The sequence below is a fragment of the Globicephala melas genome, chromosome 10, assembly GCF_963455315.2.
Source record: "Globicephala melas chromosome 10, mGloMel1.2, whole genome shotgun sequence".
Taxonomy (NCBI): Eukaryota; Metazoa; Chordata; class Mammalia; order Artiodactyla; family Delphinidae; genus Globicephala; species Globicephala melas.
In genome coordinates, this window is record NC_083323.1 from 42,929,345 (window position 1) to 42,946,213 (window position 16,869).

Below are 16,869 nucleotides of genomic sequence, written 5' to 3' on the forward strand. Positions count from 1 at the left end.
GTAAGTTTCAGGAAAATACTAGACATGCCCCACTATATTTCCATTGTCTAGCATGGCTGAATGAATAAATAAGGAAACCCTCTGCTTTTAAACATTTAAACTCTCCTGTTTCTCAAACTACTGTCATAATTTTGCTTTTAACTCTTTCCTCAAAATTTTAAATGCTTCTCAAAAATCTATAAAATAAAGTGAAAATAAAATTGTGAGGCCTATACACATTAGAGAATACAGGTAAGGAGGCTGGCCCTTGGATTAGACTGCCTACATTTGATCCTAATCCGGACTCTTAGATGTTTATTTTTAGGTGAGTCACTAAAATCTTCCAGATCCAGTATTCTCTTTGATTCTTTCTGGGTCTATAAATAGTACATCATCTCTTTGGGTCATCATGAGTGCATGGCATGCAGTAATCACCCAATTAATGTTATATACTATTATTTTTATTCTGTTCCACCTTAGAATCCAAATACTGCCTTGAGCTGGCATCAAACTGCTTTCCTAGCTTCAGCTCACAGTAGATTCTCACTATTCTTTAGAAAGAACACTTGGTTACCGACCATTTTTAAAAAGTTATTCTGCAAACTTTACATCTCTAGAAAATTTTACATCTCTTAGGCCTGTTTATCCTGCTGCCAAAAAAAAAAAAAAAAATCAGTTCAAGTTAAATCTCTTTTATGAAAGCTTTTGATAACCATCCAGATCTTTGCAAGTACTTTCTTCTTAATTATACCATAATGTTGATTTTAAATACCTTTAGAGACAAAAAACATGTATCTCCTTTTTTATCCCCAGGTTTAAATCGCCAGTGTCCTAACTAAAGCTGAACTTAAATATGATAAAAGTCTCCTCTCTCACTCTCGCCTCTTGCTCTGTTACAATTTTAAAAGATTTTTTTTGTTTTTATAAGATTATTATTATCAAGCTGGTCTTCTCTTGCTCAAAATATATCCAAATATACATTGAAATGTGTTAGCAGAATAGACTTTGTACTCTATTATCTCATGAAAAAAAATGATTGTCATTAAAATGAAAATATTGGCCTATCTATATGAATTACTGTGTTCATCATCAGTTCAGAACAACAGTTTGATCTATTAATGGTAGTCTATAAACAAAAATGAAATAAATTATACTAATGCAAAATTGATTCAAGAAGAAGACAAGAGTGTGATGTACTAATTTCACATAAATTCTTTTCAGGTAAATAGTGCCTAGTACCTTAGAGCTCTAATTCATGCAATAAACACCAATCATGTCTAGGAAAGGTTAATTCTCTTTATAATGGATGCAATTTCCTTTGTTCTTATTGATTGAAGGTATGCCTGTGAAAGACCAATGTGATTTAAATCGTTCTTTTTATTAGTCTGACACTGCAGAATTTGCTTTTTATTTTACTTCAGTAAAAACTTATGATATTACTATGCATGGCTGATATGAATTCATCCAATCTATTTTGTATCAGTTATGTATTAGAGAATAAATTGTAATGCTGAATACAGTCCTGATTTGTAAATGAAAGAACTATGTTCTGACCATGTATCTGTCTATTCCTAAGCAAATTTAGATAATATGAACAGAATTATGGGTCCCAGATAGGTCAGACAATTCATTAAGAGTTTTGGAGGCACCTGAACAAGTATAAACACAGGAATATCAGACTGTTATGCAAAATAGTAAAAGTACTTTGTGTAATATATTTGAAATATTATATAGGCAACTGGATTTAAAACAAGTTAAAGGAAGTGAAGATGCTAACTTTAACAGGCAGATATTTCTTGGTTTTCTTAATAAAGGTAGTAATATTTTACTGGCATAGCTATAATTGAATTATTTATCATTTTTACATTTATTTTAAATTATTCATTATACAGATGCCAATTTTTACATGGAACTTTAAAATTTTTCTGTAATATACTTCATTTATAAAATTTTAATTTATTCAATGGTGAACAACTTCATGTAGTGCACTGTTAAACTTTAATCAACTTTTCCTTTCTGCCTGTTCTCATTTCAGCTATTTCTTATTTCTGCCTGTCAGACTTCATAATCCCTCCCTCTCAATGTTTTCTATGTTCTTGATTCAATAACGTGTTGCTTTTACTGTATCTTTGCAATGACATTTAACTCCTCATGCTTTCATGTTTATTTCTCCTTTACACTTACCCTTCTACCTGTTTACAGATATATTTATAAAAATCATTAAAAATGAAGCTAGAACAAAATGTGTCTTTGTTTAATATTAGATATATAGATACAGATATAGAAATAGCTATACATATATTATATACATACCCATTACCATCACAGCAAATGTGAAATGTCCACATACATCATCTTATTCATACATTATGCCATAGACGTATAATTGGAGATCAGCTCCTAGAAATGTCACATTCTAGGCATATATTCAACATTTGATTATATCAAGATTAGTTCCTAGTGTGTTTGCTTGCCCTGCTTGGCCCTTCAACCAAGAGACACTAGTTATGAGTTAGCACTGGGTTCTAGAAATGGCATTGTGTATTAGTGTATATGATCACCTCTGTGTGTGAATTTTCATCCATCTACTTCTGAACCCTGGCTTTAACATGTTATACATTCTCCTGTATTGACTATAAATTTTATCTAACCCTGCATTCCAAAGTATTACGTCTTTCTTTTTAGTTTTTCTCCTGCTCTAGTTTTCTGAAATACTTTACACAGTTAATTTTACTCTTGCTGTGGTTTGAATGTTTGTGTCCTCTTAAAATCGATATTTTGAAATCCTAACCTCCATAGTTGATGGTGTGAGGAGATGGGGTTTTGGGGAGATGAGTAAGTCATGAGGGAAGAGCCCGCATAAATAGGATTAGTGCCTTTATTAAAGAGGCTCCAGAGAGATCCCTTGCCCCTCCTACCATGTGAAGGCACAGCAAGAAGTCAGCCGTCTGCAGCCCAGAAGAGGGCCTTCACCAGAATCCCATTATGCTGGCACCCTGACCTAGGACTTCAGCCTCCAAAACTGTGAAAAATACATTTCTATTGTTTATAAGCCCCCCATTTATGGTATTTTGTTATAGCAGCTTAAATAGCCTAAGACACCTCTGCTTGAAACTTTTCTTATTTAGATTTTATTTCACTGGAATATGTTGGTCCTTGTGTTAGGGCATTAATTTCTTTCTTTTCATATGTATACTTTGCTGGAGATTCAAGCTTTTCAGGCTTTTCCACCCTCTTACCACTCTCTACTTAATATTTGTATATCCTCATTCACTGCTATTCCTTCAACTGAGAAGGAAAAAAAAATAGCTATCGAATTGAGAATCAGGAGACCTGAGAACTAATCTTGCTTTGGCACAAACTAGTCTGTGACTATGGAATTGCCATTCCATTCTTCCATGCTTTGTAGTGCATAATAATTCTCCACATTAGAGATTCACAGTGTTCATTAGTGAATTAAGGCTTTGAGAAGTCCTGTGAGGTAAAGAAAAAACAAAGGAAGAGAAAAAGGAAAACTCTTGAGTTTAACTCAGAAACTCCAAAAGCTATATTATTATATAACACTGAACTATCAATAATAAATCACTCAATTCCATTCATTTTTCTTGTCCACAACAAAAATTTAGTTCAGACTCTCACAATATTAAAGTCATATTTGATTCCATCCATAATTTTAGTAACCACATAGAATTGATAACCAGACTTTTTTGTTTGCTCTAGTAACTGTTTTTGGAACCCATCTTGACTTCTCATTGTCATCACCATTATTCAGGTTCTATGCCCTCATAGATTTCAATGGAGGATGCTTAACTGACTCCCTTACACCCTTAAATCCTTGTATTCCATTAATTTTAGTGAAACACTGTTTTGATAGAACCTCTTCAATGTTTCCCTATTGCTCAAAGTACAAACCTAACAGGTGAATTGAGTATCTCTCACACTCTTTCTTTAATATCTTTTCTGGCTTCTACATATAGGTAAATATACATCCAACTTTCTGACCATAGGTCTGGTTTACACCTGTTTTCCTCAGCATAATTAATTTCCCTTCTCATTCTCAAAAGTGCCCCATTTTGGACAATACATTATGTAATTATCTTATCTATATGCCTTCTATTTTCTGGTAAGTTTAATCAGTTATCCCAAATCAAACTTCATTATTTCCTGTTTCCCTTTACCAGCTTTGAATTTATTTCTACCTATGAAACTTCTACCAGTATCCAAAGCCTAAATCGAATACCTCCTACTCTAGAAAATCTCATATTACATGATTTCTAGTTCTTCACTTTTCTATTTGCATAAGCTGTATGATACACATCTTATTAATGTATCTCCCAAAATATATTTCCTAAAATTTAATTTGGCTTCCAGCTGTTGACTGATTAAAATAAATTTATCAGACATTCAGTATTTTCAAAGTGAAAAACTGTTCATATTACTTTCATGCTTAACAGCTTTCAGGAGAATCTCCACCAAAAAAAAAAAAAAAATTCAAATTTTAAAGAAGGAAGAGAAAGCCTTGCTTAACTTTCTAGCTGTATCTCTCAGCATTTCCCAGCATATCCTCTGATTTCTAGTCATTCCAAACTATTTACTTGGGATACATCATGCTCTTTTATACCTGTGTTTTTGCACACGTAAACCATCTGTTTTTGGAGCAATATCAATTATCTGGGAATATGAATATGAAAATTTTATATTTCTTCCAATCATTGCCCTGAACTAAAATAGGTCAAATTGCACTTTTTCTTCCCAGCTAGGCAGCTTACATAAATGCACAGTCACTTTCTGCCTTTGAAATTAGTTCATTCCACTTTAAACTCCAATCTCTTATTCTGTTCTAAACTGGTCCCGAAACCCAGTGCAAACTAGACCTGTGCTTGCGGAAGAGGGCTATTCAGCTTTTACTGCCTCCTCGTCTTCCTCCTCCAAATTCTGCATCCTCCATGTTTGAGGACAGAAAAGAAAGATGTGGCATAGGGGTGGGGGCATTTCTCTTTACTTAATTAGGTTGGAGTTTGCAACTCTCCCATAGGCATCAAACTCCTTTTCCTATCTGGAGCATGTTGGTGGATTCTTTCTACAGCATTTACTCTATCCCTGAGAATCATTCACATCCTTGCCTCTACAAGAGGAGAATATAAGCTGCTTCACTGCCACCCATATAAAAACCCAGTGACTTTCACCACCATAGTCACCCCCAGCATGATCTTCTCCAAATATAATTGGAAGCGGGCAAGAGGAAGCAGATTCTGGCAGGCTTCTTTTTCTGGCTCTCAGTGAGCCTTGGCAATGGAGAAAGGACGTACTATTCACTAATTCTGGAGCATCAGGAAAATGTCTCATCCAATATATCATCAATTATTTGCTATCCCCTTTCTGGGCATGCACCTTTTCCTTCTGTAGCCAGTGAATTCCTACTCATTTCTTCAGTTTGAACTCTCACATATTATTTTCCCTGTGAAATTTTTTTCTCGTTCTTCTAGACAGATTTAACTCCTGTGTCAGAACTTTTCTTCATGTCCTTTCCATAGTTCCACTACAGTTTGCATCATATTTGTCTATATTGTTTGTAGTTCCTTGCTCCTTAATGCAAATCTGGCACCATCAAAAAGCCCAACCCTGGACCACATTAAATAACCAGACAAAAATCCAATTGCAGATATCCAGATTCCATTTCCAAAATGATATTATTCCATCTTCATATTCTCTGATCTGAAACTCTTTGGCTTCTACTCTTTGGATTTTTTCCTACCACACACCAAAAAAAATTTTGAAGACTAGAAATTTACCATTAGTAAAATAAATATCTATCCTCATGTAGCTTACACTCTAATAGACAGTTTCCATTCATTATTCAAAGTACTAATATTTTCATTAAACATATTACAAGTCACCCTCAAATTTGATCAGCATGATGCTAAACTTAACTGAGCATGGAAAACAGTTCAAAAAGGTCCAAGGGCAGAGGCTGCATCGGAAGGCAGGGGTTTTCCCTCAGATAAAGCAGGAAATATTTACAAAAATGAATGAAAAAGAAATGAGCATAAAAAAATGAAGAATGAAGAAATAAGGAGAGTGTAAAAAGTTTAAGAAAGGATAGAGGATAAATAGAGGTTAGAGATGTAAAAAAAGCAGAATGGCTGAAGACTCGGTTCTGTCTATCCCTCCTACCTGTCTATTCCTCACAGTAATCAGGTATGTCAAGGGATAAAACTTTATATTAGTACTAGCCTAAAATGTGATTAGACAGTATACCTGCTAGGAGGAGAATGAAATCTGTAATGAATTCCAAAACCAATGATTTAGATTATCTAGGTCAAAAATTTTCTTCATGTTCTTAGGCAATGGCAAGTTTCCTTTGCTGCACTTCCTTGAAGTATTCCTACGTGGAGTACACATTTGATAGCTATAAGTCAAACTTTAATTCATTTTTATAAATTTAGGATGTGGTTTTGGTTGTGATATTTTAAAGATTTTTAAATCAGCTCATTGAGCCATTGTAGGACCATGTTACAAAAATAGCAGTAATTTATCTCTTCAGAATGGCATGGTGGAGAATGGAGAATGGATTTTGGGACTGTGGCCTGTTTGTGATTGATGAAGCAACATTTGTCAATTATGAGACTTAACAGATCCCAGATCTCCTAGCTACTGAGCCTTTCTTACTCTAAAAAAAAAATCAGATCTTCTGGTTGCCAGCATATAGACTTGCTGAGATTCAGAATAAAAATGTGAGGGGAATAAAACTTTTATGAATGCAGTACTTGTAAATCAACTATATATAGGGTTAATAAGCCACATCTTTTGGTAACAATATCTCAAGTTTTAGAGGAAAGGGAAGTATTTAAGGGGTTTTATTTATCTAACAAGCTTTGTGTTATAGTCCAGATTTTCTCTAAATTTGGTAAAATCCAACTCACAACCTAGTCAGAAAGTCTAGGCTAGAATAGTGAAGTCAGAACTTACTATGGAATGTCCTTAGTAAATCTTAGTGCTAGCTGACAGTCTGTAAAATCTTGCTACTCCAAATAATGAAATAATACATGGAAGAACTTTTGTTACATTATAATTAGTAAGTTTCTCCATGAATTAAAAGCCAATCCTATCAGACTGTTTTCAAGAACATTATATTTCTGAAAGATCAAAACTGACCAGAAGTTGAAGGTACATATTCCTTTTCTACTCTTTGCAATTTCCATTCGAGGTTCTGAACTCCTTCTTACTTGCTTTGTGAACTCCCTGCTCTGGGTTCATTGTCATTCTTTATGCTTCTCACTCCCTTGAAGCTTAATCAAGCCCTTCATATATATATGAATGTATGTATCTGTGTGTTCATATAGATAGATATACAATTTCTTTACCACTAATCTCTTTAAATATGACATGCTTTAATTTATGCAAGACATATTCAGAAGGCCTGCATAATTTGGATTTTTTAGAATGGATTATATTTTTATATATTATATTAAAACTACTATGTTTTTTATAATTGATTTCCTTTTTAAATGGTTAATTTCTCAATTTGTCTTCCAAATTATTTAATGATATTAACACCAAAAACTAAATGTCTACAGGATGTTTTCTTCATATAGGAAAACAAAACTGAAGTTTTTTCTTAAATAGTAATTTTTTTCCTAATTTTAAAAATACATTTGTCAGAAAAATGAAGAAAACAGAGAAATTTATAAGAAAAGAATCCTCATTTATAATAGTATTATATCTCAGTGTTTTTAACAATTTCTTTACTATTGAAGTAAACAAAGCAACATAAATAAGACAATATTAGTTATTTAAGTACAATAGTTATTAAAGACTAAAATTAAAATATTATAATTAATATACATGCTAAATATCAAACATAACTAGTAATTGAGATCATGTAAAGTGCTAAAGTTTGAATGTTTGTGTCCCCACAAAAGTTACATGTTGGAATCCTAATGCCCAATGTGATGATGTCAGAAGGTGGAATTTGGGGAGCTGACTTGGTTATGAGGGTAGAGACTTCATAAGTAGGATTAGTTCTCTTAAAAAAGAGATCCTTGGGAATTCCCTGACTGTCCAGTGGTTAGGACTCAGCGTTTTTACCGCTGGGGCCCGGATTCAATACCCGGTCGGGGAACTAAGATCCTGCAAGCCATGCTTCGAGGCCAAAAAAAAAAGAAAGAGAGACATCCTATAGAGCTACCTAGCCCCTTTCACCATGTGAGGATACAATGAGAAGTCTGTAGCCCGGAAGAGAGCCCTCACCTAACCATGCTGGTACCCTGATCTCAGATTTCCAGCCTCCAGAACTATGAGAAATTAAATTTCTATTGTGTATAAACCACCCAGCCTGTGGCAGTTTGTTATAGCAACCCAAGTGAACTAAGACATAAAGTAACTTGAGATAACAGCATTTGAAAAAGTCAGTAAGTTAGAAAGTCATCACAAAATAATATAGGAACTCTCATTCATCTCTAGGAAATAGAATGAAACTTTGAAATATATATAAGAAGCCTTAAATTTTTTATATTCTTTGTCACATCTTTTCACTTTCAAGGATTTTTGCTAAAGCAATACGAAGAGATACATGATTATTCATTATACCCATTTTATAACATTGGCATCAAAATATATGAATGAGATAATAGATTTGTTAGTTGCTTTATAGTGCCCCATAGATCCATATACTGGAATTTATTAACTTACGTAAATGTTCATAATACATTGCTAGTTGCAAAACGGGCTAAGTAACAGTATCTCCTGTTGAATGATTATTTATTATGAGTGATAATGAATATGAGCTCCAGCCACCCTAATATGTGTTATTTTCTCTAGCAATGTTCAGCTGCTCAGCTGAAGACATGTAACTGGTTAGATTTTCTAAGGTTATGGCTGTGCCAAGGAATTAAAGTGAGAAGAAGAAAAGAGCTAGAGAACTGGGGATACTTGTGAGGTAATAACTGTAATAATGTCTCTTAGCTGGATAAGGTGTATAAGCAATGACCAGATCAATAGTAGAAAGGCACTATTAAAGGGAAAAACCTGTTACGGGGGGATTGAACAAGTTGGATGGTATTTCTATAATTAGGGGTGTAACATTTACATTTCATTATAAATATTTCAGATATTTTTACAAATTTGACATTTGCCTCTTACTTTTTAATATTTTTGATTTACAAAAGTTTTAAACTTTTCTGTGCCGATTAGTTCTTTGACTATTGTCTTTCTGCTTAGAAACTCTCTCTGCAGTCTCAAATTAGTTATTAATGCATCCCTATTTCCTTTGGCGTTTTTTATAATTTACGTTGTATAGTTTAATCTTTAATCCATCTGTAACTTGGTTTGGTTAAAGTTTCATCCTCTCTCAAGGTAGAGAATATCTCAAGATCTCAATCTCATATTTTTTGACTAAATTATTTTTTCCTATTATTTTGTTATTTTCTATGACAAACATCTTCAAAATATGTAGGAATATGCCTACCTCTCAAAAATCTCTACAGCCATCACCCACTTCCAAGCCACTGTCATCTTTTGTCTGGAAACTGTAACTGCCTCCCTATGAGCTCCCAGTTTCTCCCTGCAACTCAACAAAATATACTCTGGACCATGGCAAAGCGATAATTGAAAACAGATATCAGATCTAGACACTGCTCTGCTCAAAATACTTGGGTGCATTTAAGTTATGTCACAGAACTGGGAGGAAATGCAGAAAAAGAATTTTGGAGAACACACAGCCAGCAGAAATGATGACCCACACTAAGGAGTTGTTCCTACAGATTCTGTTCTGCTAATCAATGAAACTAGAAATCAACAGTACTTACTTCCCAACTGCCATGAAAGGACCAATACCCCTGCCACTTGGATTTTGAAGATAACTATGTCAATTTCACCTGCAAGCTTTGTGTGGAGTCTTGCACAAACATCCACTTGAAGCAAGCTAGGGAACATGTGAAATTCTGGCTACAAAGGAATCTTAGAAATGTATTTATCTTTTCTGGGGTTGAAGCATTATTGAGCCAATTTTCAGCCTATTCCAGAGTCTACACTTTTGAATATACACAATTTTCTGAGCCTAACTTTAGACAATAAACTAACAAAAGCATTGTGCCCCAGCCTCACAAACTGCATCTTTACATATGCAAAATATAAAACATGGTAACTCTCTCTTCAGAAGAAAAGATCATGTCTTATCAAGTCATTGCTTTCATCTTTAGTTGTTCTTTATCCTTCCCCTAGTTCATTCACAATCCTGACTTAAAAGCATAAAATCTGTGGACTACGTTAACCTAACTATCAATAATAACACAGTTTATATTCCAGAGAAAGAGAAATTGAGAGAGGGGAAGAGTTAGGTATATATAAGTAGAACGATTATGTATGTGATAAACTGCAGTAGTTCTTGGTTCTGCAACTCTTTACTTGGCTACTCTTTGCATTTATAACTTTCTCTCTCCACTACATGTTTCTCAGCTTTTGAGCCATTTTACGAGTGGAATTCTAGATATGTTTTAAATGCAGAGCTGAAATAGTTTGTAGTTAGCTGGATATGGGGTTATGAGAAAGAACCATCATAAGATGACTCCTAGGTTTTTGGCCTCATCAATGGGGAGAATGAAACAGTTTTAGCTGAGCTATACAAGAATCAGATGAAAGGGAACTTCAGAACCTCATGCTTATTGCATTTTGTTTCATTTTCATCCAAGACATAGCTTTTATTATATTATTTTTTCTTACCTTTAATTTGTTTTAAGTTTTATATTGTTTTATACATATATGTTATAAACTCCAACTATATTTCAAGCTACGTTAGTTAGGGTATTTACGCAGATAGATAAACAGAGAGAGACAGACGGAATGAGAGATGTATCTCCGTTAGCAACTAAGACTGGCCCATAGTAGTTATTCAGTAAATATTCGTTGAATGGATTAAACAGTGAATAGATTGGCTTAACAATATAATAGATTATGCATAGAATATTTTATAAGCATGAGTAATTACTTCCAGTCTTTTTTAAATTAAACTTGACTGTTGCCTACTACCGAAAAAGTGAGTTTAAAGCAAGAACATTTATTTACCTTAAATGTTTTTACTATGTCCTTGGTTAAAATAGTAACAAGTGAACTGATGTAAGAACATTAGTAAATCATGGTGAAAATAATCAAAAGAATTATTGGAAGTGCCTTGGCTGTGTGAGTTTAAAAAATCACATGGTTTTGAAGAACCATGTAAGTAAATTCATGATGATGTTTAAGTTGGGCTATACTAAACTTCTTCTTAAAATGAAACACAAAGCCATTTTGAGGAAGGAATCTCAACATTTTGTTTGGAAAATGAAGACGCTCTAAGGTTGTTTTTATTTGATCGTCATTAATAGTAGTAATATACAAAAAAACTAATGTTATCTAAATAAGCAAATGACAGTGCAAACAAATGCATTGCTCTATCTGCTTTACATTCCAGAAATGTCAAAGAGGACAAATGTTTTCCCCTTTCCCACCTACTGGTGGTTTCTTCCCAGTCTCTACTAATAGTGCCCATAGTTACAAAAACTTGTTCATAGTGGCCCTCAGCCCTCATTAATGTCTTCAATCTCACTGTGTCTCCTTCCTCTCCTCTTTGCTACTTATTCTCCATTTGCTTCTCCAGATCTTCTCCCTGCCCTTCTCTGCCCTGATTCATGCTTCGGAAGGTTGAGCTCTGCAGACTGGTCAGCCAGGCTCTCTTGTTCTTGATTTCTGGATAGATTTTGCCAGTGGGAGGCATGGGCAGGAGATTAGTGTGTGGAAAGTAAAAGAGACTGAATTTGTGCTCCACTACCCAGCTCCCTCCACGTGGCACGACTGGCTGCATTCCAGAGGTCCAGCTTCTGTCTGTAGCCCTTGTCCCAAGACTCTGCTCCCTGTGGGCTCTGGGAACACCATGCCCTCTATTTGCACCTTCAGGTCTAGAGCTGGTAACTGCTTTCTTTCGTTGATTTTTATTCCCTTAACCTCTTAATTCCTATCCCCTTCATTAAATTATTTTCAGTTACACTCTTTTGAGTGTGTCTTTTTTTTTTTTTTTTATTTCCCTATCAAGTCAGTGACTGATACATTTTCCCCAGCCTTAGATGTGTGTACATTTCCTGTTGCCTGGAGCTGGTATACCTTACCTGAATGTGACTACGGAGTCCTCCCCCATTGCTTTTCTAGGTAACATTAAATGTTGTGTATTTATTTCTTTTCACTGAAAACAATATCTTCTATGCTTTATTCATGCAAGTCTGTTTTATTTCAGCTATTCTGGTTTACTAATTAATGTCATTAACTGTGGGTAAGTTAATAAGTTGTTTTTCCTGCAAGTCCTTAAGGTTTTAATTCAAAGAAGTGAAGTAAATTTCGGGTAGTTTAATAGGAGTCACTGATATGGAAAAATGTTTAATTTTTTTCTAATACTCGTATGATTTTTTAAGACACACAGCTATTCAGTAATGACTGCTATGATTAAAAACTTTGAAAGACATAGACAAAGCCTATATTTAAAACCTCTGTGGACTCTCCATTTATTTTTTCTTTTTTAAAACTGAGATATAATTGACATATAACATATACTTCAAGTGTACAACATAATAACTTGATATTCTTTGGACTCTCCATTACCTGCTGGATAATGCATACTCAGCATAGGATTTAATGTGCTTTATTCTCAAAAGTCCATGATTTTATCTGTTTTTTCCTAATTTGATTTTTGTTAGCTAGTTTTTAGTATTGTTTTCTTCTAATTCCTTTTTACATTTCTTTACCTGATGAATCTTATGTCTCAATTCAAAGTGCAGGTGGTTCCTTTTCTATGAAGCTTTCCCTGATTCTGGCAAGAAAAACAAAATGAAACTAATAATTTCATCCACTCTAATTCAAAAACATTTGACACATATAGTTATCATAAAACATAAGATGTCCTACAGTGGTAATTTTGACAAGCTTATATTTGAATACTCTTGACTTTTTAAGAGATAGGCACTGCATATTCATTCTCACAATAATCTCAACAAATAATTGAACAATTAAAATTTGAATTCAATTAATGTATGCCAAATCAATTAGGTAAACAAAAATTAGTTTATAAAAGGAGTGAGAACTTCTAGATTGTTACTAGAAATCCATTATTGATGTGTTTGCCTATATTTTTACTTTACTCAGATTATATTTGTATGGTTTTCTGCATTTGTCTTCTTCCTTATATTATAAATGTAACACTCCTTATTATGCACATTATGTGTCAAGATAATGTTTTGCTTTGAATCTACTACAGTTTTCATTGCAAACCATTGATGGATTTTGACTCAGCTTGGCCTAATTTTAAATTTTAGCTTGGGAATTATGAGATTATAATTTAGAAATATTAGTAAAGCACGTATTAAAACAAGTGTATAAGGTAGGATGAAACATCTTAGCCATTTTTCATTGCAATGGAAATAATACTTTCTACTAAAAATCTCAAAGTGCCATGAGGATTAAATTAATGAACACACATAAAGCATTTGTAACAATGTCTGACACATAATAATCCTTGAATAAATGTTAGTGGATTCTTTTTCTTACTGTCAATGTCATTTGAATGAGGAATCAAAGAGATTTCTAGGAGAAAAGTTATCCTAAGGGAAGGAATGGTTTTTCTGAGTAAACCTTGTTGTTTTTTGGACGGTTTTTCCCAGTTCATCACTCACATGGGCTCATGTTTGAAATACAGAGACAGAAAAGGCTACAGTTTTGTCTTTGTAAAACATTAGAAAATAAAGGTTTAGTTCCCATTCTAGAAGAATGTAACATAAAAGAGAAAATAAGCATTTTCCTCACTTACAACTCAGAACATAGCATAAAGATAGCACTAAGGACTCCAGATATCCGAGCACCACCTTGGGGAGACCAGCAGTTTTCCAGGATCAGGGAAGGGAGTGGTGGTGCCTTACGTCAGGGCCAGGGGATGGCCTTGGCAGCCTAAGGGGCAGCAGAAGGCCATGGTGGCAGATCAGGGAACATGTCTAACATTCTTAGAGTGAACAGCGGCAGTTATCTCAAAATAGATCCAGCATAGAGCCTTAGGAGAAAAGCGTGTCAATAGTGCAGGGTGGGGGTTGGGGGAGTAATGAATAGGCAGATACAGAGGAATTTTAGGGCCATGAAAAGACTCTATAATATTATAATGATGGATATATGTCATTCTAGTTTCCCCAAAACCCACAGACTATATGAATTTTTCCAAACCCATACAACACCAAGAGTGAATCCTAAGGTAAACTATGGAGTTTGGGTGATTATGATGTGCCAGTGCAAGTTCACTGATTGCAAGAAACTTACCATTCTGGTGAATGATGTTGATAATGGGGAAGGCTACACACATGTAGGCAAGGTGTATGTGGGGAAATCTTTGTACCTTCCTTTCAGTTTTGTTATAAAGTTAAAACTGCTCTAAAAAATAAAGTCTTTAATTAGAAAAAAAAAATACTTCCCTCACATAAAATCTACTATTAGCTGCTAGTCTAGAGCCCTTCGAGTCTGATGATAAAACTAGTGAGAGTATTTCAAATTATGGTACTACGGTTCTTTTTCTGGGTAACAAAACTAACAGAGTACCCCATACAAGTTAAAGAAGTGCAGAAACAACGTTGAACAGTAGTACGTAGTGATCAGATTGTAGAACTGTTTAAAAAAAAAAGAAAATTTAGTACTTATATTACAGAGTGATGAAGATATTATTTGATATTTCTTAGAAAAGTTATTTATACAGCATTCAAAAAAATTTTTAATTGAAGTATAGTTGATTTACAGTGTTGTGTTAGTTTCATGTGTACAGCACAGTGATTCAGTTATACATACATATATTTTTTTTCTTTCAGATTCTTTTCCTTTACATGTTATTACAAAATACTGAGTGTAGTTCCCTGACAACATTCAAAACTTTAAATTAAAGCCTCTACGGTATTCTTATTAATATTTTATGATAATAAAGATACTAGGAAAGTAAAGAATCAAAGGAAGGTGACAAAATTGTCTTTGGCAGTTCACACAAGGTTGGATTTGTATATATCCCACAAGATAAGTTCAGTCTCTTGATATGCTTGATTAACATTCCCTATAAACAGAAAGAACTTTCCATTGTGAAAGTATCACGTGCATTTTTCTTCTGTCCGTCCTGTGCCTCACACTGAAGGGAGAACACGAACCTTACCAAAATATCTAAATTCAATAAAATATTATTCTAAGCCTAAAATAAATATCTCCACAAAATAAGTTGTCTCCCACCTACAGAAGCTTATGCCCTTGTTATAATTACTTCAGAACTAAAAACTCCTCCTCTTAACACTCAAAGTGTGTGGGTTCTGAGAAGGCAGCACACAAACCTGATAATTTTAAAAGGAGTCTAATAATAGCAACATAATATTTTTCTTCTTCCAGATGCCCACATATAATCATTTACTTTTATTTTTCCTTCCTTTACTGACTTTTCCCTTTAAAATTCAGTTGGTCTATATCACTTATTCTGAACTAAATCTACATGTGTGAAATTTCTCCGTCTGCTTTTGCCATTTATTCAAATTCCTAAGAAAAAAATTGTAAAACATATAAGACCCAGATGACTGCACGTAGATTTAAAAATGCGTCGTAGACTTGATTCTTATGAAATCAACAAAAGTCTTCTCAAGTATTATGAGTTTTTGCATTTCTGTGAAATACAGGAATATTAATAGTGATAACCATGATTTATTGAGTGTTTACTATTTAGTGCCATGTACAGTTCAAAAGCATAGCATTTGTAACTCTTCTAAAGATGGGTGTGGTATCTGCCCCATTTTACGGATGAAAATTGTGGTATAAAATGCTTTAATAACTTGATGATAGAAGTTTAAATGAATCTTGACATATTAATTTTCTTAAAAGCGTAAGAACTTCAGTTATATGTCTACTGCTCCATTTAGGCAAAATGAGAGGTCCTGGAAAGATAGAAAAGTCTCCTATACAGAAAAAGCAGAAGGTAAACAAAATACTTTTAGAAGAGATTTTGAATGCTGGAATCCATTTTTGGACTTCTGTTATTCACAGATCTCTTCTATTGAAGGCAAACTATGGTGTTATCCGATGTCACGTGGCTGACCGTCTGTCAAGCAAGGATTTGAATCTAGGCTGTCTGATTATATAACTTATGACACTACACTTTATGCATTGGAATTACAGTTTCTTTTTTTAAATTTTTATTTTATATTGGAGTATAGTTGATTTACAGTGTTGTTAGTTTCAGGTGTATAGCAAAGCGATTTAGTTATACATATATATATATATCTATTCTTTTTCAGATTCTTTTCCCACATAGGTTATTACAGAGTATTGAGTAGAATTCCCTGTGCTATACAGTAGGTCCTTCTTGATTATCTCTTTTATATGTAGTAGTGTGTATATGTTTATCCCAGCCTCCTAATTTATCCCTCCCCTTCACCCTTCCCCTCTGGTGACCATAGGTTAGTTTTCTAAGTGTGAGTGTGTTTCTGTTTTGTAAATAAGTCCATTTGTATCATTTTTTATATTCCACATATAAGTGATATCATATGATATTTGTCTTTCTCTGTCTGACTTACTTCACTTAGTATGTTAATCTCTAGGTCCATCCATGTTGCTGCAAATGGCATTATTTCATGTTTTTTTATGGCTGAGTAATATTTCATTGTGTGTATATATATATATACACACACAATCTTTATCCATTCATCTGTAGATGGACATCTTCTTTATCCATTCATCTGTAGATAGACATTTAGGTTGTTTCCATGTGTTGGCTATTGTAAACAGTGGTGCAATGAACATTGGGGTGCATGTATGTTTTCAAAGTATGGTTTTCTCCAGATAAATGTCCAGGAGTGGGATTGCAGGATC